At 44.1% G+C, this 23723-nt stretch overlaps 1 protein-coding gene across 2 annotated transcripts in view; it reads right to left on the minus strand.

Moving 5' to 3' along the window:
- GALNT1 (polypeptide N-acetylgalactosaminyltransferase 1) overlaps window positions 1-10229 on the minus strand; it is a 79848-nt gene extending 69619 nt beyond the window's left edge. The window contains exon 1 of one of the 2 annotated variants that reach the window (XM_021388964.1): window positions 10088-10229. The gene's annotated coding sequence lies outside the window, so the exon portion shown is untranslated. The remainder of the gene's footprint in view (window positions 1-10087) is intronic. The other variant, XM_021388965.1, reaches the window with a different exon arrangement.

Below are 23723 nucleotides of genomic sequence, written 5' to 3' on the forward strand. Positions count from 1 at the left end.
CAGTGGAGGACTGAAGGTGAGGTCAAAGTGCATCAAATGGCCACTCTTCTCCCGCCAAAGAGATTTTGATGCCTTGATGGGGCAAGCATTTATCAAGAATTATTGTTTGTTTTTACAAGGAATTCCACAGAGTATGAAGTTACCTTATTTGACACGGGACAAGAAAATAGAGAAGTTACAAGCAAAGAACCAACACTGGCATACAGCTAGGGAAACATCCCCTTCCATCACTTGAGAGCTATACATTTAATGCATATAGATGAAGCCAAAACAAGCACCTTCACATTTCTAAAAATATTCTTCCTGTACTACAGTTTTTCCCTTTAGTTCTCCTCTCTTGAAAGATCAACATTAGGAAACCAGCCTTTGTGAAGCTGCATTTAGAGCAGTGTTTTTTCCAAAAGCCTTCATCTATAGTAGGTAAAGATTTTCAGACATACAGTTTTATGATATTAAGACACTTCTATCTTCCTAACTTATACAGTAGACTTTGTAAGTTTTGAGTTTTCAGTAATGTTCTTCTATGAAGATTCATGCTTTTATTTATAAATACTTTATTTCCCCCAGGTGAAACAGGTAATCTTTTTGGAAAAGGAAAATGATTCTTCACCAATTGTTTGCATAAAACTGACTAAACTTTCTCCTGCTTGTGCCTGAAAGCAACTGCTCCGCACACAAGTTTTGTGATGCCAAAGTAATACTAGCAGTGCTAGCCACCACCAAGAGCCAAATTAATCCTTTTTTTCTCCAAAGAGGAAGTGTGAGACTTGAAATTATTTAAACAAAAGAGTTGAACACAGTGGTCCAAGTGACATTTCCTCTTCAATGTGGAAGGCCATAAATGGATTTCAACTTACTTCAAGTGACGCCGGTCATCGCTTTTCTCTTATGTTGGGAGAGGAAGCCAATACTCACATATCTTTATTTTTTATGTAATGGTTTAACATGTTTTTAAAACACAAAAGAACTCATTAGGTCATTCAGAATACACGGAAAATATCCAGCAAGCTATGTTAAGAACTCGTATGAAGAAGTAAATAGAAGACCTCATGCATTTTCTGAACACGCTCAGTACAGTAAAATGCGTTCCCCATAACTTGGCTTCAAGGTAGTTTTCTCTTTCTTTTTTAACTCTTATTTTTTCACCTCCCCAAGTATGTCAAATTACATTTAAAGAGCAATGATTTTCCAAAAAAGGCTGAGCTCATTTTCAGATAGCCAGGTCTAAGATGTATCAAACCAGATTTCAAAAAACAAACAACCTTTTATTTGAACTTCTTTTAGATACTTTTCCACACCCAATATTGAATCTATATCCTTCTGAATGAAAATTAACAATACATTCAACCACACATTACAGTCCCTTACAAATAGGAGTGGAGAAATCACAAGTTATCGACAATCGTTAAGCTGATATGCTCCAACAGCAGCTGATAAGAGTTGTTTCCAACTAACAATTAGCCAGCACGAGGTACAAGTGATCAATACAGCAGCGGTCTCTTAGAATAACAAGAAATTGTTCTTGTTTCTGCTCAGTAGAAATAGATGGTACAGCTCACCTCTGTGGGCGGAAGTGGTAGTGAATCACAATTTCATTAGCCTCCACAACAAAAGATGGTCTGATTCTAAGAAAGTTGGCATCAAACATATTTACAGTCTCAGTGTTTCAAGTTTAGCTATGAAGATACAAAGGTCAAAGATTTGATTTAGAAATCAGAACCTGGTCTGCACACTATTGAAGTCTGGGCTCTTCTGTATAGAAGCGACAATAATGAAAGGCTGTTCACTTAAAAAAAGAAAACATCCCATTGTGGTTTCTTTGTTTAAAGACACTAGCGGATTAGCGCAGAATAGTGACTGCAACTCAGCGCTATTCATTAACTCTAGTGAAAATAACATGAGGTATGTTCCAAAGAAATAGAAGTCATTGTTTTCCTAGCAGAACTTGGGAAGTTTTATGACATTTTCAACAAAGAGAAAAATGCGGTTAAAAAAAAAAGTCTTTAGATATCTTTCAAATATACATAACACTCATGAAATGCAGAGGAACTATTGTTTCAGCCCTGAGTCCTCAGTGTTTGGGAAAGCACAATTTGTGGAAAAAAAGGAACAGTCAAGATGTCTAAAGCTGTGCAAGAAAGCTTTGATATAATCCAGAGCACGAAAATTATATATTATTGTATTTCTGTGAATCAGATCACAGCTGAAACTGGGACAATTGGTTTCTCACACACAGCAGATTTCAAGCCCTAACTGGTTGCAGCAAAGTGATTAGTTTCCTGGACATGGAGAGACAAACTAAAGGATGTGATTCGACAACTCCGCAAAATGCAAAAGCTCCTAGAAGAAAGAAACATTCGGAAAGAAAGAAAACAAATTACATTAGAAGCAAGGGCCGCGGTTTTCTGTTTTTTTTGTTGTTGTTTTGTTTTTTGGGTTTTTTTTTGAGGTTTAGCAGATTCAATATATAACTAATACCTAAAAGAAACCAAGCTACTGTATATTATTTTAAAATTAACTACTAGAAACATAAATTTCTTATGATGTACACAGCACAGGAAAAACTAGGTATACAGCACAATTAGCACATTCTGATAGAGGAAAATTTCATGTTGGACCTTCGTATACAAGATAAATCCTGCTTTAGCTGCTGATTAAAACCATTCTGCTTACTCACTCGACTTGTCAAATTGTTCGTAATGAGTTTTAGCACCTTTTTTCTTTCAATTAGATGACACCATACCAGAATCATGAGGAACAGTACTTGAATACATAACATCAAAAAATAAAAGTAAAACTAAAAAAGAACAACCTCCACCTTTCAGCAGGGGGACTACATGCATTTAAAATATATAAGTTAAGATTTTTCAGATGCTTTTGTCATATTAAACTCCAGTTCTCCTGTACTGCACTTAGGTATCTTTCTTCCAACTATACTTTACAAGACTTGACGGATTATTTAATATTTCCTGCAGTAGTCTGTTGGTGCTGCTGGACAGTCTCAGTACAAATTTTGCCTCACTCTTTAAACCAACATTTTGTAAAACAAAGTACTTCAACAAGAAACATACAAATGATCTTAGAAGTGTTCAAATATTAATGCAGTTCCTAGCAATTCAATGTGTCTATTCACAGCTGAACATCAAAGAGATATTTCAGAGCATGTAAAACCTATAATAAACATGTTTTTCTAACATCACATGACCAATACTCCTTAAGCTCTCAGCCCATCACTGCAGTTTTGAAGGCTAGATTATCATCCATTTACTTTTGGGATTATGCATAGCCAAAGCAGTCCTCATGCAGATCTGTGCTCTCTGAAAATATTTTAGTCCAACATTCATAAAATCATATGTTAGAACTAACTTGAAGCTGAAAGAAAACCATTTTTGACGAGTATGCCATCTAATCTACCAGCAGCTGCTCCATTCTGTTGTGCTTCAACAGGAAACTCGAGCTTTTACAATGAATAAAGGATTCCTGTGCATCCTTCCTTTCACATTGTTCTCCATATTCACTTTAGTGCCCAAATAAACCCCATCAGAAATTGAAGAAAGGAGATCACTGAGCAGCGTGGAGTTGCCTTAATACAGCTATATTACAGCACTTTTCCAAAACGTTATCAGCCAACAGCTTGTTCTTTGAAGAGGCCAGATACTGAGATTAAAGCTAAGTCTCAAGCAAATAGAAGTCTAACTTAGGATACTTCTCTCTGTAACCCTTTTTTTTTTTTATTAAACACATGAAATGATAACACAAAGTACTTGGCACTGCAGCAAGGTGTAAGCTGTGCTAAGAACCTAAAGGCCTACCAGAATTTGGAGGAAGATACAAAGCGTATGTCATTTTAGCCTACATTAAGGCTCCTGAAGTGGCACTGTCCCTTCCTGCTTCCCAAAGTTACTGAACTGCACGACTCTGTACTCTGCGTGTGTTTTTCCAGACTTTCAGTTTAGGAAATTTTCCTCAAAATCAAAGAGTCAGAAACGTCAGTTTGAAAAAGGACTTCAATTTTACAACTCTTCTTTGCAGGCAAAGAGCTTTCTGTGGCACTTCCATTTTTCTTGAGATATTTATTTCAAATAAATGTACTTCAACTGCAGTATCTCTCTGCACTTTAAGTAGTAGAATATTCTTAGTACAACTTGTAGACATTCACATAATCTCCAGGATTTGAAAACTGAAAAGAAAATAGGTTTACTGAACTTTTAAGAAACACAGGTACTTGAATTAGTAAACTTTGGATCTGTGAGCCCTTCAGAAAAAAACTTCAAGAATGTACTGGAAAAGGCATGAACAAAGACACACAGTTTCCACTGGGTGTTTTGGCTGAGTATTCCCATTATTCCAAATCTCTCTCCAGTACAGGACTGTTCTGGTACGCAGTCTTCAGCTGTTTTTCAAAGATAAAGACAACAGACGTTCACCTCACTCACATGGCACTACAGATATTAGAGTTCAAAGCCACAAAATGGTCTTAAAAAAAAAAGTTCTGCAGAAACATGTCTTTAACAGTCAGTAATTCACAAACAGGACACCCCAAGTAGCATCCCAGCCAGCACCAACTGAATCATCTCTTGCAGAAGCGCTGTCTTGAGACAATAGCCGAAGCTGAGTTCTGCCTGTGGAATTAGAATTCAGCTTCTTTCGTTGAGAAGTGTATCGATTCCAATTACTTTAAGTACATAACGAACTGAAAATTAAATAAATTCATTACTTTAATTTTAACTTAAATGAGCCCTTAAAGATGCTTTAAAAGTGCCTCTACACTGAACATTTGCTCTTTGACGCACTTAGCGTAGAAATGTCACAAACAGGACACAGACAAAAGATCGCAGGCTGTTCTCAAAGCTCTGTTTATTCATAATGGTAATCAAACTGATGAACACCAGAGTGAAAGCACGTTTAGCCTAGGGCAAATCTGCACTTGAACCATCTCAAGATCCAGAAGTCTACCGTACAACACCAGCCAGCACAGCTAAGAAACAACCATGTGAAATAACACCAGACAGTCATCCTCTTGTGGCAGGGCTGGGAGACAGTTTTATTCTTGCTCTTAGTCAGTGCTCATCCGGGCTGCTACGGTTACACTCATTTTAGAGTCCTGTTGTGCAGATATCTGATGAAGACCTTTCATAGACATGTTTCTCTTGATAGAGGTCCAGGGTCACTTGTTTAATTTTTTCATTCCGCCTTTCAGTTAGCTGCTCCACTGGGCTGCAGGAGTGCTTCCAAATCTCCCTCTATCTGTTGATCGTCTATTTCAACCTGTTACCAATGTTCTCCTCCTCAGGTCTGCTTCTCACAGAACCTTCCAAACAACTGAAACATGCTTCCCTCTCCCTGTAAGGATTCTGCTATCATCATTTTCTAATTCTCAGCATAATCCTGGCCACCATTCTCAAACTGCACTGAAGTATTACTAACACATAGAGAGCAACCTCAGATGGCACGGAGAAAGATGATGAGCTGTGGCTGCAGAAAAGTAAACAGACTGAAATTCTGCAGGCTCTGCAGGCCTTAACCACACCATGCCTGCGAAACGAGGCTAGCATTCCTCCTTCTTGCAGAACCACCTAACATGGGGTACTTTGCACTGCAATAACTGCTGCAGCTGATGGGACACACCAACAGAATCTGGGAGTCTCTCCCAATGCAAATTAAGAAGAGCAAGATCGTAACATACCCTCTTACTTGCCTTCAAGGTGTTTTCAGAGGCAGCTTAGGCATTGGGCATCATAACAATTCACATAACTGGGATGACATGACTTCAGGGATTCTCTTATGTGAGGAATTATTGGAACTTAACATGAAATACTATGTATCCCAAATACGGTAAGAGTTCATCTACAGTAAGAAATCCCATTTAAAAAAAAACAACACCAGAGATTCTATTGCTTGTGCAACTCAACAAATGAAGGCATAGCACTAACGAAAATAAGGCAGACCTTCCAATACACTGACTTGCAATTTACAGAACAAAGATTCAGAAAGCAAGACTAGAGCAGTGGGACAGCAGAGCCAAAGAAGGCCAACTCTCTTTCAGCTGGGCAGGAGCACAGGAGCTGACTTAGCTCCTTGGGAAGCTTTCTAGCAGAGCAAAGCTTCTGAAAGTTGATGCCAGCATGGCACAGGAAAATGTATGAAAACACTTTCCTCCTTAGCTGAGGATGAGTTCCACAACAGCTGTACCACAGTACATCAGCTGCCACATACAGTCTGAGCTCCCAAAGCACCAAGCTGCTGATGCTTTCTCTCCCTCTGCAAACCTAACTTCTTCCTGGAAAATAAACACAAACTTGAGGAGCACCAGAGCCTGTAGAAAAGCAGTCCTCAACATAGAGGGATCAGTACACCCACCTCTATACATGTGCTAAGTGTTGGGTAAGATCTGATAAACAAGTAAGAACACAAAAGCTGAAACCATCAGTGAATTGCAGTGGCCATTAAACACCCATTCAAGTTAGGAAAAAACAAAAACTGCAACACTCTAAAGCTCTGACTATTTGGGTACTACCAAAACCAAATACCTCAGGGAAAAAAATAAGTTTTGAAGCCATTCATTCCACAACCAGGTTCCGTACCATAGTTACCTACCATTTAAAGGTAGCAGAGAAAAAGAGAAAAGGATTTTTTTTAATGCTTGAAAATAAAGCTCTGGGTAACAGAAACAATGTCCAGTGAGATCAGGCGATGACCTATAGAGATCACCTTGCCAAGGGCACCTTTTCTGAACCAACCAGGTCCCCATGCACACCGGCTTTCAGCGACAACTGAGGTCATCACAACTTCTTACCTTGACTGCTCAGATCCTCTGGCTCTTCAAACAACGACAAGAAATCAAAAACCATCTCCCTGTGAGAAAACAAGAGCTGCCACTCAGTAACCTGCAGAGTTCTAGAACTCAAGTTCATACCCGAGTGGACTGCACCTCGAGGAGCCGGGGCTTAGCACAGCAGCACACACGCAAGATATTTATGCAGTGTTCAAAGTCACAAGCTTCTAATGTAATTGAAAGTAAACGCTCCTTAAGAATATCCGTATTTCATAGTGCAAAACCATATTTAAACAATCAAAAAGTGAGTAATAGAGCAGTTAGCCAGCTCTTTAATACATTAGCTAAAAGTATATCAATTACATTGATTTTTATGATGGGCTGACTTCACTTAATGGACTAAGCTCACTAGGACTGTAAAAAAGGGAAAATGCTCTTCTAGAATTAGTGGAAGATGGTGTCAAAATGCTTTTAAGACAGGCACGCAGTTAAAACATTTTATTTGGGGATGTTAAATTTAGCATACTACTCTCAAGAATGGATACGGTGCTCAAGTGGAGTAAAAGCCACGATCACAACACTGCAGATGTATTTTGCAGATTCCTGTGATATTCGTCTTTAAAGGCTGTTTTATTCCTAGCTAAGAAGCAGGAAGGCTGGACTAGGAGTACGGAGACAAAATCCAGCGCTGTGGAAGGTTAACAGCAGGATGCTCCAGGGATCCACAGAGCAGGCAGCGCTTAAGGGCACCGATTAAAGATGTGAAAAGTAGAAATGCTAACAGTCAGGGTAGCTTCGTCAGTGATGGAAGACTGAAAATGTAACTAACTGGGAGCTAATTGGCCCCAGCGCACAAGTGACACGATGGCGGACAAAACTCAGCGTTCAGAAATGCAGGAGTGGCAATGAAAATCAGACAGTCGCTACAGTGGTGAGCAATTTAGTAGTGAAGTAAGAGTTCATATAAACCAGAAGGTTGTAAGCGTCCCTGGGAAATTCCAGGAAGACTTTTGCTCAGTACAAGCATAGCTGCTGAAAATGAGAAATGCTCGGATGCATGAGGAGCAGCAGCAAGCACCAGCAGGACTGTAACGCCTTCATAAAGCTACCTGTTCACTCTCAGCCATTACCTGAGAAAGGCTGCTCTCATTTTACACCATGTGTCTGAAGAATCTTGGATGAACAGGTCGGAAATGATTACTGCTGATATAAAGCATAACAAAGCAAGAAATGAAAAATGCATAGCTGTTAGCAGACTGCACAGCAGCCAGAATGGAAACAGCCTGCACCTCGAAAATGAAGGTGCTAATCAGTGAAAGTGGGAAGCAGACCCTTCAGTGCTACGCTTTCTTGATACGGTGCACAACCACACTTTCAAAGTCATCACTATTGTGTGTCTGTATGGCCAAGAGCCTGCCCCCACCAAAGGAAGGGCTGCAAGCAAGGATTTGGCTCCTCTAGCACCAAGCACCGGTGTAAGACCCACAGCAGGATGGAAGCATTCAGCATCCTTCTCACGACCCACCACAGGCCTGCAGCCAGGGGGAAGCTGAGCAGCTCCACTGCACAGCCCCAGTGCTACAAGTACCAGCGGGGCCTGCTGGTGGGGGAAAGGACGGTCCTCACCTTACAAACTTCTTAAGTCAAGGTCATAAAGAGCACCATGAACTACAGTGGGAAACACACAGTATAACTTGGTGTAAAGCACGCCACTAGAGATTTCCAAATAAAAGAACTCCAGAACTCTTGTTCAGAGAGATGTGTTTATAAGTACAACGAAGTCCCACGCTCAGAAATATCACTCCAGATCTCAGAAGGCATTTAAAGGTAACCTACATCCCAAAGGCTTGGTTTGCAGGTCGCACAGAGCAACAGGCAGGGACAGCAGCAGGACCCCCGTGGCCTTCTGAACCAACCTCTGTCCCAAGTGAGTATCCTGGGGTTTACAGGCACCCTGGAGGAAAACACATAACAAGTACACAGCCAACACACGGTGCTACCCATGGGCACGCAGCACAGGAAGGGCAACACCAGCAGTGGGGAAGCTCTCCCGGCAGGATACCAGCAGGGCTGAAGCAGTACCTCAGCCATGCAGCACCGCCCTCCCACCTCCCATTCCTGGGGCAGACCTGGCCCACATTACCCAGGAGAGGGATGTGCCGCAGAGCAGAAGTGGAGCAGCACCCCTCGGTGCCACTGGGCTACGCAACGCCTGTCACATGGCACCACTACAACATTTCCGTGACTTTCAGTAATGTCACCGGGTGCTGTGCTCCGGATTGAGGAACCAGGCAGCTCTGCCCACACATCTCAGGGCTGCGGGGAGCCGGGCGGCACCCAGCAGCAGCCCCACTGCTGTTGCTGTCACCTTGATCACAAGGGTGGCTCATTCCCGGCGTCCTTGCCAGGTGATGTCCCTGCCGCTGCCTAGGGACACCACACCACTTGGGAAACACCTCTCTCCACTGCGCGCACGTGTTATAGATAAGGGGAGCTGACAGCACGCTCCATGCTAACAGTCCCACTCACAGGACACACTGAGATCCCAAAGCACTGGGAAGCGAAATGCCTTCTGCAGCATAAGCAGCCCTTTGTGTTGACAAGGGAAACGAGTGCTGCGGTGTTCCATACGTCTGGGGCACCCTGAGCTCACAGCCCCTGCAGGGAGCCGAGCTGGGAGCAGCAGCGCACCAGAACTCGGGGTTCGCTGCATGCTGCCGCTCCGTACAGCTGCTGGCCGTGCCCGGGTACAGCTCACGAACACCATTTACACAAACGGGAGATGCCGCCTCACTCCGCTCTTTGCCGTAAAAGTTCTTTCTCCCAGCAGCCGCCGCACAGCAATCGGGTTCCATTCCCGCACCTCGTTCCGTACACCCACAGACCGACAGCTCCTCCGAGCTGACACCGGTGGGACCCCAACCCTCAGCCGCGTTCAGTGACGGGGGGCAGCGGGCAGAGGAGCGCTTCTCGGAACGGGAAGCGGTAAGAGCACCGCTACACGGGTACCGCCACACGAAAACTAAGTTGCTTTGGGCATCGCTCGGAGGACACCCTCGCTTCGCCTCGATCCTCTCCGGTTTCAAGAAAGGAGAACGGGGCTGAGTGCCCCGAACGCTGCCCGGTTACGTAACGGCCCCTCACGGCCGGAGCGGAGCAGGGCCGGGCCGCCGCCCGCCGCGGGGCACGGACGCCGCCGGGGGCCGGCAGGGAAGGGAGGGCGGACTGCAGCCCAGCACGCGGCGCTCGCCCCGCGCTTCCCCCCGCGCGGGCCGGAAAGCGGAACCCGCGGCGCCCACCGCCCGCACTCACCTCGGTGACGCTCGGGGCCGGCGGGAGGCGAAGGGCGGCGGCGGGGCTGCCCCGGCCCCGCTGTCACCGGCCGCCCGGGGCAGAGTCCCGCGGGGCGAATCCTCGGGCGACGCCGGCGGCGGCGGGGGGGACGAGCCGCCCGGCGCCCGCTCGCCGCCGCCGCCTCGCAGCGAGTCGATTCGCGGCCGGCCTCGCCGCCGTCGCGCAGCCGGGTGCTGCCGGCGGCGGCCGCTACGGCCGGGGCACCGCCGGGCACGGAGCGCCGCCAGCCGCCGCCTCGGCCCCCTCTTCCTGCGGCCGCCGGCGGCCGCGCTCGGGGCGCAGTCACGCGGAGCCCCGCGGAGAAGCCGCCGCTTCGCTCAGCGCCTCGGAACCCGCCGCCGCGCTCCCGCTCCGCATCCCCCGTCCTCCGCGCACCGGCGGCGGCGCCTCCGGCCGCGCCTCTGCCGCCCGCTCTCCCGCGCGCGCCGCTGCCGCCCGAGCTCCGCTCAGCGCCGCGTCTCCATCGCCGGCGCGGGGGCGGGCGCAGGGAAAGGGGCGGGCGCGGCCCCGGCCGCCCGCGCGCCCGCGCCCCCTAGGTGGAGCCCGCGCGCCCGCCCCGCCCCGCCGGAGCCCGGATGTGCCGCGGGACCGAAGGCTGCCGGCGGCGCGCTCCGCTCTCCGTGTGCGCCCGTTGTGTGAAGGTGCGAGGCCGGAGGGGTCTCCCAGCGACTTTGCCCCTCGCCATTTGGTGAGCGCGGCCCGCCTGCGTGTCGGCAGTGGGTGTGCCAGCTGGACGCCTGGCGGTCCGTGGGCAAATGAAAGCATCCCACTGCATCGACAGCAAGCCCTGAGTATCTTCTTGGGTATGGGGCCCACTGCAGCATCAGTGTGTTAGATGTGCATCCTATAATAGTGCTTATAGAGCAAGAGTGTTTAATAAAGCTAAAATGCTGCTCCAGAAACCAAATGAGGAAAATAACGCTTGAATTGCGGGAGCTGCTTTATCTTTACCTACTCTTAATTTCAGCTTTTTTTAAGCTTATAGATCAAAGTTTCTAAGCTCTCTTTGAAAAGTCTAACTAGCAAATAAATTTTTCGTGAAGGAAATAGTGTTTTTCCTTGAAGAGTAAAGCTCTCTGAAATAACGTATAGCTTTAAAGAGTTTATTTACAGAGCCCAAAAGCTTTGGTTTACAGAGCTCAATAACTGTGTTGTGCTCATTATTAACATATCTAATGAGTTCCTTGGCAGAAACCCTGTATTTTAAGAACAATTTAATCCTAGGATCATAAAAGTTGGAAAAGACCTCTAAGATTATCTAGTCCCAACTATCAGCCCACCCCCACCATGCCCACTAACCATGTCCTCAGTGCCACATCCACATGGTTCTTGAACACCTCCAGTGATGGTGACACCACCACCTCCTTGGGCAGCTTGTTCCAATGCCTCATCACTCTTTCAGAGAAGAAATTTCTCCCGATGTCCAACCTGAACCTCTCCTGGTGCAACTTGAGGCCACTACCTTTTATGCTATCACTGTTACCTAGAAGAGGCCAACCCTCACCTCTTCACAGTCTCCCCTCAGGTTGTTGTAGAGAGCGATAAGGTCTCCCCTGAGCCTCCTCTTCTCCAGACTGAACAATCCCAGTTCCTTCAGCCGCTCCCCGTAAGACTTGTGCTCTAGACCCCTCACAGCTTCGTTGCCCTTCTCTGGACATGCTCCAGGGCCTCAATGTCTTTCTTGTAGTGAGGGGCTCAAAACTGAGCACAGTACTTGAGGTGCAGCCTTACCAGTGTCGAGTACAGGGGGACAATCACCTCCCTGCTCCTGCTGGCAACACTATTTATAATACAAGCAAGGATGCCATTGGCCTTCTTGGCCACATGGCCAACAGCAGGAAGGAAAAAAAAAAGTGTGTAGACAAATTACGTGCATGCTGGACCTATTTTAAACGTGCTTAGATTTCCCACACATCCATTTTTTCCACAGACAGACAAAACTGAGGTATTCAGAATCTGCCCATGTGCTCACAGACAAGCAGTCACTTTGGTAGGTGGAGCGTGCGTGCCAGGGCCTGCATCTCCGTGTATGTTAATGCACATTTTGTCAGCCCCTTGCCTGATGCTCAGCTACAGCCTCATTGGGTGAGGCAGGTGTTGGCTGTAGGCTGCTGAGGAGGGGAAACCACTAGCCAGGCAAGCTGCATGTGGCACTGGGAGTGGCTTTGCCAAACATTGGCTGAAGTAGTTTAATCATTCATGGTAAGATAGAGTGCATTTTGAAAAATGCTTGGAACTGTAGTCAGGTGACAGAGGAGACTTTGCGTGTAGAAATACCCTGTGGGATAAAGAGGCACTCTTCATGTAGGCCCAAGCCCCACATGGTGCTCACGTGTGCTCGCTTTCAGTGAGTGGAATCGGATTCCTTCAGCACTTAACGCAGTCGAAGCGCTGGAGCTGTGCTGCACAGCTAAGCTGACACATTCATTGGGGACTGTTGCTGTGACAGGCGGCTTCCCCTGGAGAGGTAATGCACACCGGCACAGGAACTGCAGAGCTGCCCTCATTTAGCATTTATAGGCTGAGGAACAAGTCTGCGTGTGTTAATACACAGCCGGATAATAGAAGAAGTATCAGGCTTTCCTATGCCAAAACTGTGTGTTTCCAATTTACGCTCTCAGTTTTAGCAAGAATGATTTATTGTATGCAAGCAGTTTACCATATGCAAGCAGCTTAACACTTGTTCCTTGATGACTGCTGATGCCGTAGGACGTATCCGAAATCCCTCTGTGGAATGTCTTTATGCCACCTCGATTATCTATGCTATTGCAGTGCAACTGAGTCTCAGAAATTCACTTAGCAAAAATGTCATCAATTTCATGAAAAGCAAAAGTCAATGTGAAGCCTCCAGATACAGGCAAAGACACGTTGAGAAGTAAAATAAATTCAGTAAACCATGCAGATAGAAAGATGTAATTCTTGGACTAAGTGTACATTCAAAAATGCAGTCTATAACTTAAGGACTAGGTTTATGGCTTTTGTATTAAGAGAAGTACATCGAGAGTCAAGTTTATGGATTGTGGAGCACTAGTAAAATCAACTTTGTAAAATTACTGTTGGAGGGATCTTTTCCAATATGTACATATTTAAGTCATGAGAACAAATAAACAGATTTCTAAAATCTTTGTGATGGTTTGTAATTATAGTCACTGCTATCCTTCTGATTTCATGAGACTCAAATTACATACTGCACAATGCCTGGGGGAGAAAAATATGAGAATTTTTCTGGCTTTGGTTAGATATTTGTCAAGTCAGCTTAAGACCAAGCTGTGCCACTCGTCTCATGTGCCCAGAACACCACAAAAGACTGATCTGGGACAGACAGCCAGCACACTGCAGAGGGAACCTCCCATGTAGTTTGCACTGCAGCCAGCACTAATGGGCAGACACACTTAGGCAGGTCTCCACCCCACCTGCAGCTGCAGAAACACAGACTGAAGGGAACAAAGGGGCCTGTGAGCTTTCCAGGAAAATCCCAGAGCTGCCAGGATGAGGGCAGATGAGAACTCCAGTTCAGGCTACTTGCAAGGTGAACAGAGACAGAGCGTGGCCGAGTGTCACAGTGACAACAGTGATGAGCAGCCTCGCTGAAGAATGCTCACAGACCTAGGATTAAAGTGTGCCATCGTTGAAGGAGGTCACTGTGTCAAGGTTGGGCAATTGGCTGCAGCAGACTCTGAGGCAGCATTCCATTTGAGCTGAGTGCAAGCAAGTGGCCAGAGAGACTTTAAGGGAGGTCATTTTGCACTCCTTCAGTGTTTAAATAGTGTTTTTAAAAGAAAACCATAGAAATAAAAAGTATATTTATATGCCAGCTACAATCATCTCTGGAAAAAGAAAGAAATATGTAAGTACTGTCTTCATGTCAACTTTGGGGAAGTGTTTGTCCCACTAGAGCTAATTGCCAATGAAGAAACTGGTGTTTATTGTTGAGGTTGTTACAAAGGGGGTCATAAAATAATTTTATTATAGCAAATGTCGATCTGTATTTGCATTATTTCCATCAGATTGTCTTTGTTTTACAAGCTGTCTGCAATAGCTGTTCTTGGAAGGTCTCCAACAAAGCATTCTCTTTGGGGCTACTAACTGCAAATAAGATTAAAGCTTAATATGTCTGGTAATCAGTTTTCTTTTAAAGAGCACAATTTGATTTCTCATGGTCAGCTGGGATCCCCCATATCCTCTTCTCTGTTTTTCAACTTGCTGCTCTCAATAACCCCCTCATCCCCCAAAAAACCAATCTGCCCACAGCTGTACTTTCACACTTTTCCTGAACCGAGATGCAGTCATACATGACTTCTACTCCAGAATCCAAGAACTTCTGTCTGTTTAATGCAACTTGCTTTTGTTTGTTTTTGTTTGTTTTGCCTCCAGCCCAGGCAAGAACAAAGTGTTTTATGTCCTCCATTTGTTCCAGTGTCATGCAATGAATTTAGATGGCTAAAGCTCATTTACTCAAACCAAGCAAACAGGAGCAGGTAATCTCTCTACTCCTCACCTATACCACCGATTTGTTCCAGCAGCACTGCAGCTGTATTGGGTGAATTTGTCTTGACAGGAATGAAAATACCCTTTTCAATGAACGGCGAGAAATAGAGAGACACGAGGTTGAGGGGGTGGTCCCACCCGGGGTGGTCCCACCCCTCTAACTCTGCACTGGTGAGGCCTCACCTGGAGTACTGTGTCCAGATGTAGAGTACAGGAGACATGTGGACTTGTTGGAGTACATCCAGGGAAGAGTCACAAAAATGATCTGAGAGATGGAATGCCTCCCCTAGGAGGACAGGGTGAGAGAGCTGGGGGATTCCTCCCTGCCCCTCCAAGCTGGTCTTACCTCACCTCACTTGTAAGGATGGGAGGAGGAAATGGCTGGGATCTCTGCTGACTCCCTGGAGCAGAGGGTAGAGCACCTCCTCATTTCTCAAGGTAGAAGAATTTCAGCACACTCACTTTCCACAGATGCTCCCTGAGCCCAAGAGTGCACAGCTCTTTTCTGCTCTGCTCTTTTTCTGTGGAGATCAGGGACAAGAAGTCTCCTTTACTCATTCCTTCTCCAGTGTTGGACTAGAACTATGATGCTGTCCTATACCTTGGGAAAAAGTTAAGAAAGGAAAAACAGTGGACTGCCAAAATTGGACTGGGTAAGCCTTACCCTATGGATATCGCATCAGTTTGTCAACCCAAATTACTGAATTTGGTACCATGTTAAAACAGAATAGCAGCTACACTGTGTTACTACCACCTGGACTACATATTGTACAACGGAGGAAGGGTCAGGAGTTGCAGGAGACAACGAACCATTAAGGAAAACATTTAGTAAACAAGGATGCAGTTAGTGACTCTTGATCTTTTTTTCAATGTTCCAAATATTTATCTTGACTGTATATTATAATTTTCCTATTTGATCTACTGGAGCCCACCATTTTCAGTGTGTTAGGCCGTCATCAGGAGTTAGTTTATCAAAATGCAGTCCTCAATCTTTACCTTTGTTAATTCTCCTATTGAAAACAAACTTTAGGACAACATTAGAGCACGTTGGGCTATTTGTCAGTTTGGTTGTCAGAGGTCTAGGATGATTTAAACCAAGTCTGCCAAAGAGCAAGTTTGCTTCCAGATACTCCATTTCAAAGAATATAAACAGCAGTATTCAAAACGCTTTTGAAAGGTTTTGGCAGGTATAGAAGTACTTCCATTTTCATCTACATTAAACCTGGAGCATATTCATTACTCTTACATAGCATGTTGTTATTCCATATGTCATAATTTGTTTTGATAGTTATTTCGAAGTTTGTGTTACGGGGAAATAAAAGAAGAGTGCTGTGTTTCTAGGCTATTCCTGGCACAACAATGAAATGTTTCAATATATTAGAAAACATTTAATCCAGTGAGAGTATCCACAACTACGCAATGTGGATGTTTAAACCACAAAAGAAAAACAACTATTACATTTTAGTCAAATATACATGTGACCTCAAGGGCTGAGGATTTATCACAAACAGCTCCAGCCTTTACGAAGTGAAAGGGATTGGTCCTATGCTGGAAGAAATATGAATGAGCTTTCTTCCAAGAAAAATAGAAGTGGCCTGAGGGCAACATAAAGGTATAGTAAACCTCTAAAAGATGAAGTCTCTATTTTATTTTTATCAGAGTAGCTTTATGCTATGGATAAACAAAGATGAGGTATAATTTTATGTAGCCATTAGAAAGTTTATAAGCCTGGTTAATGCGACTTTTCTCAAGCAGTCTTAAAAACAACAGTAAAACCAGCAAATAATACGTTTGCTTGATATACTGTTGAGTCTACATGATAGCAAGGCCTATCTAATAACGCTCATTCTTCCAGCAGATGGGATCCCAGTGTTCCTATTTCAACAGGATGTTTTGGTCATTGGCTTAAAAAACAGTAAGTGATTAAAGTAAAAGCAGATACTGAATGTTTTCACATGGGAGCCTGTTGCAGATTTCTCACCCAAATGGCTCCATCTATCCTTCACAACGTGCCAGCACTGTTAACACCGTGGGACAGCAATACCAGCTTTTGCCAAACATGAAACAAGGTGATTTGGGGGGTGCTGGAGGCCACTTAGAAAACAGTTCCTTGAAAGAGATGGGGATCTTCTGAAAAATGTCTGCTAAAGTGGCACCCACGGGCTTTAACTTTGCACCTCCTCAGTGCTGACAATAAATAGGCTCATATGCAGAAGAGCAAAGGAGGGGAAGGGAGCTTCCCAAAGGCAGGTCTGCAAAACAGAGATGCTGTCTTCTCCACACACCACAGATTAACCAGAATAAAATGCTGAATTCATCAGTGTAGAGATGCACTGCATCACTGTGTTATGCTTTCAGTGACATCTGAATAGTCCATTTGCCTTCAGCAAGTTCCTGGTGGAGGCAAAGATTGGAACTTAATAAATAGTTGTGTTAGGAAAGCGCTATTTATTATATATATGGTTGTGAAGCACAAACAGCAGAAGAAAGCAGGAACATTTCAGTTACAAGCTTCCAAAGAAATTACTGGCAGATAGAGGAAGGAAGTGGATTGATGTGGTAAAAGCACACTACTTACTCACTCACTTTCCAGGTGAAACAAGCCCTTAGTAAGTACCTGGTAGGTTTTCCCATTAGTCTGGTGTTCCTACAGTAAAGTGTGCATTGCTTAGCATTTCCACATCTTATTTCCAGCCTAAAGACTGCACTCATAATCTAGATTCTAGTTTTATTGTCCAATTAAAGTCTTAAAATAGTCAACACCCACTGCAATTCAGTTATTTAATTATGTTTACTGCTTACCTAAATGACGTTACAAATGAATTACACCTGCATGAATGGCTGGTATGGGTCAGGCCACAGGTTCTTCTAGCTCAGTATCTTACCTTGACTCCCTTAGAAGTTGGGTGCCCAGGGACAGATTACAGGGCTAGGATAAATGCATGGTGGCACCTCCCCTGCTTCCAGATGAACCTTGGATTAGTTTCTCTTTTCAATACAAAGGTGACTTGCAGCTCACTTCTCTTCTATGAGATCTGCAGAGGTCTGCAGAGACAACAATCCTGCAGATCATTCTAAGCTGGGTCTCCATGTGCATATGTGTTTAATAGGAATGTACTGTCCACACTTAATTGCTGCATATGAGCTTTGTAAGCACACGGGCTGCTGGCAAAAGCAAAAGACACGTATCGTCTCTATGTCTTAATTCAGTTTCTCCCTTGTGAAACCGCCCAGACTACAGGAAGTCATAGACTCTCCCTAGGGTTTTGATTTCTGGAACCATTGGATGACGTGTGTGGAGTCAAATAATTTATCTGAAGTATAGAGAGGCTTTTCTGTAAAACCAAGGAATAACCCACTGGTCAGACTTCTTTGTTAACAATTTTCAAGTATTATGAAATTGTCTAACATTCCTACAGCTCTTACTCTTAAGTCCTTCCACTCCACAATGTCGAAGCATAAAATCTTTTACCCAACATACCTTTGGGTAATGGGATTCTAACAAATTTTTGTCTTGCTGTGCAGCGAGGATCTTTGCTATTTTCACATTCACTGCTTTCCTTCCAGGAACACGCTCATTTTAGACAAAGTGGATAAAAAATCACTCCATCTGGAACTGTTTTAATGCTCACCATCCGATTCCTAAATCCTGCACCAGTACCGAGCACACCATAGCTGAGCACGAGGCCAGCATGGAGGGATTAGTGAAAAAAATTCAGCACCTCAAGGCAGTGCTCGGCAGCAGCTGCTTCAGCCCTCCAGCTACAGCAGCTGCCACAGCCAACAAAGTGCTGCTTGGAATGGGGAAAATAAGGAATTGCTGCTTGAGCTGTCGATCTGCTTCTCCCTTGCCACCTTGTGATTTGCCTGCACATTTTAACCCTTCCTTTATGCAGTACAAATAGTTCTGCCTGGGTAGTAATGTGGTGGATCCAAGAGTAAACGTGTTTTCATCCGTATTACACAACACAGCCACAAAAACCTCCCCTCCCTTTGCCCCAGATCCTTTTGCTGCTAAATTAAAATAAGCCACATCATTTTTTGGATATATGCTCAGAGATTCTAGCACAGGTGGACAGTACAGAAAGATTATTTCATCAAATATAACAAGCAGAGAGACTATGCAGGCAGTGAGCTATACCCTTAGGAGCAGATGAGAAAAAGCTAGAGCATATACTCTACAACCAGGACAGCAGCATTTAAAGTAAATGTATGTATTTAATTTGATATGAATCTATTTTCATAACTTTCTTTTCCTCAGCCAGTTCTAAAATAAGGCTTAACTCTCCAGAGTGCCATTTCTGAGATGGTTTCCCATCATGCAAAAGGGAAAAGCCTATGAGCTTTCCAGTGCACACGAGCAGCAGATGTGCATGAGTAGAGAGCTCTGTAAGTAGGTATTTCCAGAGAGCTCAGATAAAGGGCTTAATACGATGGCCACATACCACCACTCCCCATGGGCCCCTCATGCCCGCTGGGGCAAAGAGCTGATGGAAGAAAGCCAACGGCAGCATTTCCCTTCTGAAATGGTGCTTCTCTTCTGAGCTCTCCTGAAGGGCTGACAACCCGTGTAGGAGCCCATTGGTCTGAGCAGGTCGACAGCAGGATGCAGAGCTGGGTGGTGGACATGGAAGGCAGCGGTACCTGCTGGGTTTAGGATCTGCCTTCCAGCTGCCCCGTGCCACAGCATCTTGGCTCGTGGCTGCCAGTAGAGTCAGGGACCAAGCACAGCACTGGCATTTCCCAAATACTGTTTGGAGGTTGCACCTTTGCATCTCAGCAAAGTCTTGCTCTTCCTCTAACTACCTCAACATACACAAGAGCTGAGCATTATGACACACTGGGAGTACTGGCACTTAGCTAGGTAAACAAGCTGCATACCCACCATCTGTTTTACCCAAAAGACTTGCTAACACAGTTCAGTCCCATTCTTGCTAGACAAATGGCTAGTTACACCATGGGCAGCAGATGCCATGGTGAACCCTGCCTAACTTCGCATCACCCTGCAATGCGAGCAAGGTAACTCTTGCTCATGGGGAGGCAAACTGGGAGCCTGTGGGTGCAAAGCAAGGCAGTGATAAAGGGCCAGAAGGATCTAAGCTCTTACCTCTCATTCCCATCCACTAAACCACGCTCTGATTTGTTACACATGCCTCACTTTTCAGTACCACATATCACTGTTTAACAGTAATACTTGCTTTATATTTGAAATATCCTTTTATAAGTAAAGAGAAGGCTTAGTGACAACTGATTTCTTCTAGGGCACACTCCTGCCTTGAAAAGTAAGTGTTAAATCTCTGTAGCAGAAAGACCATCTATGGTCTGCACAGTTACTGTTTCATTGCATGACATCACCCCTAGCACACCCACCCTCCAGAATTATTCTCCCTGAAAATTGCTTTCATTGCCCTCAAATTGTTAAACCTCACCTAATGGCAGATTGGTAACTGATGTTTGTTGTCAAACTGATTTGCATGCTTATTTCTTTTGTTACACACTGAGTTCTCTTACCTTTTGTGTCTGCAATAGAGCTAAAGGTGTATTTTAGGATGCAGGCAGTAAATCCTGCTAGCCTATTTGTTTTTTTCTAAAGCTGTATTTGTTTACTTTTTAGAAAGCTGCTGCTTTTATATTGCAAACAATATTCATTTACACACTGCTACGCATCCTCTGGTATTACCTCAGCTGCAAGACACAATTTTCCACTCAACCTTTGATGTGGGACTTCAGCCTTGTGTGCAGCCAACTTCTGCCAACAGCAACCCTCTCTGTCTCTGCCGAGGAGTGACCTTTTAAAGCTACGTGGTTTTATTCATTCAGTATTGATGCTCCAACCAGCTGAACAGTATCAGTGTGATCTGAGGTCTCTCTGAAAGCAGAAGGTTTAATCAGAGCCCGTCGTTCAGTCTTTGGGAGTATTCATCAGAAAGACAGTGCAAGTTTAAAACTGATTTCTAGCAGGACCCCTGACTGGCTGCTGTAAAGAATAAGGAGATGGCATCGATACGAGTCCCATGAGGAAACTCGCTTTAACCTGAACAACAGTAGAACTCCCTAAAGCTGAATGTCATGCAAGCTGTTACCTGAGAATATGGGGAATCTTTTGATGGTTTTGCTGTTGCCTTTTTTCTCCTAGGTTTTGGAGTAGCTTTCCCCTTTGTTCCAACAGCAAAGCCAGCACCTGTAGTTTGCTACTGCCTACTCAGTTAAGCAAACACACTTTGGCTATGGTGGGTCAGGCCCTTAATCTGAAAAGCACTGTCTGTAATGAACCAGGTACCCTCGAGGGCATTTCACTTTCTTAATGCACACTCATTTACTTTATATAAACCACGTCTTTTAAGGCATAAAGCACAGCACTTCTAACATGCAAAGGGCAATGAACTCCAGTTTAAGTATTCAAACAGAAGAGGAAATGCCTCTCTTTCTTAACTTCTAGCTATGCTGTCTGTCAGCCACAGTTTGCATTTGTACTAAATTAGCAGATTTTCCTTCCCTAGCATGTGCAGTATATTTTTGTTGGGGCTCCCGCTTCTCACCTTTGCTCGCCTTGCTACATCCCAAACAACAGCTCCTGATATTCTGAACGGTGCCTTTATTAGTGGTGGTGTTTTAGGGGCACTCCCCTGGAAATATGATTATATTTTTAGATGAATATAGATACAGAGAAGAAGAAAGGAAATGTACAAAACTGATTATTTTTCTGCTTGAAAACTAGTTTTCCTGCTGTTCAGGACAGATGGAGAGGAAAAAGATGATACTTAATGAGGTGGGACATATTGTACTTCTTGACAGCAGTGCTGAGCCATAATACAATATTTTTAACATGAAAACCAAAGCAGTAGATAACGGGCCTTTCAAATACTGTCTTGAAGTGAAAACCAATACACAAATGAACTCATCTCGCCTGATTTTCTCATCACAATAATACACTAGTTTGGTTTTATTGGCTACATTTGTATTCATTACTGCTGTCTCTTCCTCCTATTTCCTACCCCCTCTCTTTTTTTTCTAAGAAGAGAAAATAATCAGAGGGTGAGATGCTTGCAGAGTAACCCTCAAGATAAAAATATCTTAAGGAGCAGGCACAGCTTCTCAGAATTCTTCCCAAGCCTGCTGCTAAAGCGGTATGGTCATGCACTGTAGGCCTCATACTGAGCTCTGGTCAGTGTGCATCATGGTTTTGCACCACCAGAATAAAAATACTGTTTGGACTAAATCACTGTACTTACGAAGTGTGTAAACACTCATCTGGCAACTTTGAGTTGTCCTCTACCCTAAAACTAAAAACTGAAACCATCTGGGAAGAAAAAAATGTCTCCATTATCTAAAAATGAGATAGCAAATCAAGTATTCCTTATTAATAAACACACAGTTAGACTTCACCTATTCTGCTGATCAAATCCAGCCTGCAAGAATCTGATTTTAGGAACGTGATTTGGGAAGCCTGTAGAAGAGAAAGCTCATCCAAAGCTGGTGAAGTCTGTTGGAAGAATGCCGTCGACTTGAATGGACTTTCGGGGAACCCAACAGGAAACATTCGTCAGCGTTGGAGCTCACAAAAGCTCACTGTCCATTCATAACAGCCAGATTTACCTTGACCGTCATTGGTAGTCAGCAGGTTGAAGAATTTACTATCCATGGCCTGCAGCCCTTCCTCTCTCTCATATCCTCATGGCTATATGATTATTTCCTGTTCAGGCCAAACCAGATGAGCTCTGCAGCGGTACTAAAAGAAGTAGCTTTTGAAATTTCACAAAGCCTACTCAGATTATTCAGATGTAATATTGCAATAATTCTAATTTAACTGTTGTCTTCTGACACATGGTTTTTGTGCTTATGTGTTCAAATTATCATTTTCAAGCCAAAACCTAAAAGCATTTTGCCATAAGTAACAGTAGATGATAATACAAAAGCTAATGGAGACTGTGCTTACCACTGAATATGGCAAAAAGGAAAATAAAAGTCCCAGGAAATTTACCATCTAAGGGATCATAAAATTCAGTGGGACTACTTCCAAAATTAAGACTTCTGGGCTAAGTATTTGTGAGATCAGTTTCATTTTGCAGGCATAAGACACAAAATTGCCCCTTGAGACTGGGAGAATAATTCTTCCTAACAGGAGGCATGCAGCCACCCTTATTATAGTCAACAGCAAAACTTTAACGATAGCAGGAGACCCCTCTAGATTGCTTTTCACATACACTCACTCACTCACACCTACATTAATGTATATAGAAGTTTCACCTTTTCTTCCAACATATATGTTTGTGTGCGCATATATGTGACTTTCGGTTAAATACACGTTAAAATCTCTATGTATGTATGTATGAAAATCCAGTGTATCCTTGTTGCATAGCATATTTTGTCATATGAGCATAGGTAAGCTAACAAAGAAAGTGGGCAGTTAGAGGAGGCACAGCTTGCCACTTCATTCTCACCAGACATTCACAAGAGATGTCTTCCAACTTCAATATTAGCATCACATAATCTACTTGAGTAAGTGGAGTAACGCCTGTCTCTGGAGGAATTCTAGCTCCCACAATGGTCATTGAAGAGATTTCCTGTTTCCCAGAGGAATCTGAGCAGGCCTTGCCTCATAAGAACAGAGATCATCCAGATAGGACCATGGCAATCCTGCTAAGTTGGGTCGTGTAGTTTCGCAGTTTAAAGGACTGAATCATTTGTAACCATCAATAAAGGAAAAATCTGCTTCCTGCATGGATTGCTTCAGACACAGCAAAATTCCCTCTTTCCAAGCTACAACACAGTTTTAAACAGTACTTTATGAAAGTGGGAATTGATGTTGACCACTGCCTCAGGAGTAGGTGGATTAACAGTCTGGCTAGGTATTGAAACCTAAAAATTACAAGGTATCGTACGGCCTGCAGGAAAGCCCCAGCATCTCCCCATGCTGTTCAAACTACTTTCTGATATTAACATGGAGATCCTACCAGGCTGAGGTTTTATTTGTTTATTTTAATAATAAACTGAGATTCATCCAAACATTTCTCAAACAAGATGAAGCTATTTTATCTTTCAAGTAGGAGACTGAAAACTGCCTACACGCCTACCACATCATAATTGCTCCACCAGTTAAAATTAC

Source organism: Numida meleagris, chromosome 2 (assembly GCF_002078875.1).
Source record: "Numida meleagris isolate 19003 breed g44 Domestic line chromosome 2, NumMel1.0, whole genome shotgun sequence".
In the NCBI taxonomy this organism is placed as follows: Eukaryota; Metazoa; Chordata; class Aves; order Galliformes; family Numididae; genus Numida; species Numida meleagris.